At 30.5% G+C, this 3,805-nt stretch overlaps 1 non-coding gene across 1 annotated transcript; it reads left to right on the top strand.

Annotated features, from left to right (window-relative positions):
- The first annotated feature begins 749 nt into the window (after positions 1-749).
- On the top strand, positions 750-823 carry Trnas-gga (transfer RNA serine (anticodon GGA)). The gene has a single exon. It is a non-coding gene; the product is annotated as a tRNA-Ser (tRNA).
- The last annotated feature ends 2,982 nt before the right edge of the window (positions 824-3,805 follow it).

The following is a 3,805-nucleotide window of genomic DNA, read 5'->3' as shown; positions in this document are numbered from 1 at the left end:
TTGAAATAATATTACATAAATTATGAAATATCTCATAAAATAATTATTTACCGATGATCTTACTTTAATATCTTTATACACAAAATAATGAAAGAAATTAATTAATATAAAGAAAACACGTTGTTTTTGTTTTAAAAAAGTATGTAATTTGCAATTAATAGCTATATAGATTTAAAAAAAACAGCAATATATAACAGCTATATATTTTGTAGAAAAACAATTAATAATATATAAAAGATAAGATAAAAAATTAACTTATTCCAAATTGTATAGTATAATAGGTAAAAATAATAAAAAAATTATTAAAAATATAATGAAAGAATACTTACTAATACGATTTGTAGTATTTAATACATCACAAAATTCGACTGATTCAGGTAGTGTATCTAAAGAACTAATTGGATCAAATATTCCCATATTTGATACGATTGTATTAGACTTTACTAATAATTCATATGGCACGTTGCCATTATTAAATTGTGCCATTTTTGGCGGGCGCACTTGCACACCGTCCAAATGAATAATCTGTAATATTATTATTATTAAATAATAAATAAATAAATGTGATCTGATGTTCTAGATGTCGGCAACTAGAGCCAAGCGCGAAAATTAATTTCTAATTTTTCGGAACAGTATCTCTTGGTTTGAGATCACTGAGTTCCATTTGATTGAATTATCAATCAAATTACAAAAACAATTTACAAAAACATCTAATTTAGAAGGCAAATGAAAAATATAGAATCGAAAGGGTCTGAATAGCTTAGTGGTAAGAGCAGTCGCCCGGAAAGCGAAAGACGCGGGTTCAATTCCCGCTTCAGCGACTTTTCGGACCTATATTTTTCTCGCCTATTTTTCCATTGGAAGTACGAGGTTGATTGATAATTAATCAAATGGAACTCAGTGATCTCAAACCAAGAGATACTGTTCCGAAAAATTAGAAATTAATTTTCGCGCTTGGCTCTAGTTGCCGACATCTAGAACATCAGATCACATTTATTTATTTATTATTTATTAATATTGAGAGCCGATTAAATAAAAAATATAAATTATTATTATTATTATTATTATATTATTATTATACTAGCGTTTCGGACCGCGCTTCGCGCGGTCCTCAAAGCTTTTATAATTCGGACCGCGCTTCGCGCGGTTCTCATAAAGCCTTTATAAAACCTGATTTAACACAAAAGATTAATTGTTCTGTCTGCATTACCGCGAACTACTTGCATATTTTTTGACCGATTTTCACGAAATTTATATCAAATGTTGCAAATTTTTCGAAGATGACTACTATTATTTTTTTTTCACTCCCTGATATTGTATTTTGCGTCTTGTTTTGCATAAACTTAAATATTTATAATTAAAATTTTGTTTGCTTATATTAATTTTTTTTGTTATTATAATTTCCACACAATTTAATATGTTTTAAATCTGAAACATTAGTTTAGTAAATATATATTCATACAAATTTTTTTTTTTATTATTTAATTATTATACCAATTTTTTTTCCTTACTCAAATATTTTTTGATTACGTCTAATGTACCCACCGCTAACCCGCTATTATTAGGTCTCATACAATTTCATAATTCTTCAATTTACAAAATTTCTCTGTATATTACATTTTTTGTAAAACATTTTTCACTTCCTTCAATTAGATGTCCTTGATTGCAAAATTCATCAATCTTAATTTTTACACTTTCCCTTGTTGCTCTAGAAAATGCCACATAAAGTTGACCATGAGCAAATACATGATGTGGCAAATAAATCCCAATTTTTTCTAAACTCTGTCCTTGTGATTTATTTATTGTCATAGCAAATGATACTCGAATAGGAAACTGTCTTCGTTTAAATTTAAATGGCAATTCCAAATCACTTGTAATTAAATCTATCCTTGGAATGATGACAATCTGTCCTCGAGCAGGACCAGTTAGAACCTCCGCATAAATTAGATTATTTTTCAAATTAGTTAAAATAAATCTTGTTCCATTACAAAGTCCTTTCTTAGTATTTAAATTTCTTAATAGGATTATTATAGCACTGACTTTTATTTTAAGTCGATGAACTGGCATTCCAGAAGGTGTCAGAGAGTTCAAAAACTCTGTTGGAAAATTTAATTGCTCCTGTGGATCATCACTTACAATAAAGTCAATTGAGAGATATTCCTTTTCCTCTCCTTCCATTTGACAAAGGATTGTGTCATTAATTTTAAAAGTATCCTCATTTTTAGGACAAAGTATCGCTCGATCTGGATTTTCTCTAATCCGTTCCATGGTGATTCTATCACCAAAAATTTCATTAATAAGAGATTCTTTTGATATAAAATCTTTGGGGATTTCAATTGTATCGAGATGTAGTCCATCCTTATTTGATAATTTACCATCTCCGAGTTGCATTAGCCAATTTGAAAATTCTTTTTCTTCCGCAATTCTCATATTTTGTTTTAATTTAACTTGAGTTACGTTCCTCCATATAGGATTGTATTTTACAATCGATTCAATTATAGCTGCTTTTTGTGCATGAGGCACTACTGGGAGATTTTGTCTGAAATCTCCTGCAAATAAAATTACTTTTCCTCCAAATGGTCGAGGATTCTTCATCAAATCCTTTAAAAGTTTATCAACTGCTGTTAAAGCATGTCCAACAGTCATGCTCACTTCATCCCATATGATTAATTTGGCATTAATCAATTCTCGTGCACCTTGAGAATTTCCTCTAATATTTGATTTAGCTCCATCATCAATTGGGGTTGAAAGCTTAAACAGAGAGTGATAAGTTCTTCCTCCTTTCAGAAGTGTGGCTGCAATTCCAGTTGAAGCATATGGAAGAATTATTTCGTTTCTTCCTCGAATAACACTTAAAAATGTGTTAAATAGGTATGTTTTACCACTTCCTGCAAACCCGTCAATAAAAAATAACCTCTGAGTTTCATTTTCATTTTCAATTGCTCGCATGACTATATCGTACACGTGCTTTTGCTCAGCATTTAGTGTCGATAATAAATAATCACCACGTATTCTTTCTTCATCCACATTATACTCTGTTACGTAAATATTTATTGGAGTTGTATTTGGCAATTGGAAGTTCTCACAGCTACTTCCATTATTTATCAGAATTCCTTGTATATGGTTTAAAGCCATATTTTCAGGATTTACAACATTGTTATGTACAAAGTCCTCAATCATGAAATCTTTATATTTATTCCAAATAGTTGGTACATCTGTTGGAGTTCCAAAGATGCAAATGTAAGCAAATAATTCTCGAAGTTGTGCAGGCATATTCGATTCTGTTGCTTCTTCCAGCGTTTTTCCCCAAAGATTATCATTTTCTACCAAATTTTTTGCAATTGCTGCATCTTTAAATGTATTATAAAGAACTCCATTTACAGTTCTCAAATCTTCAAAACATTTAACTCCAGTCACATGTAATAGAAGAAGACGGAGATAAAATCTCTCAATATCTTTTATGCTTACTGTATAGAGTCTTGAAATTATTTTTTCACCACCTTTTTTGCGTGGCTTCCACTTAGTTTCTTTTTTATCATATACATAATGATAAGGAATATCTGTGTAAATAAAATTCACTGCATTTTCATCAGATTGATTTAATTTGAACCATGCAGTCAGCGTAGTATCTCGAGTGAGCTCTCTCTGAGCAGCTTGCTCTTCATTTCCTGCTCGAAAATAAACCATATGACGATTAGGCAAATGAACTGCCAATCTGATTACTGTATGAGACCTCATAAACAGATCGTATCCGTTCAGTCTCCATATTGCTTCTGGAGCACTAATATATCTTGCATCCAGGAAT

This window comes from Prenolepis imparis, unplaced genomic scaffold (assembly GCF_030444845.1).
Source record: "Prenolepis imparis isolate NDT839.2.m4 unplaced genomic scaffold, iyPreImpa1.0 SCAF_22, whole genome shotgun sequence".
Classification (NCBI taxonomy): domain Eukaryota; kingdom Metazoa; phylum Arthropoda; class Insecta; order Hymenoptera; family Formicidae; genus Prenolepis; species Prenolepis imparis.
Note: the sequence above shows the minus strand (reverse complement) of the source record. Positions and strands in the feature narration are given on the sequence as shown.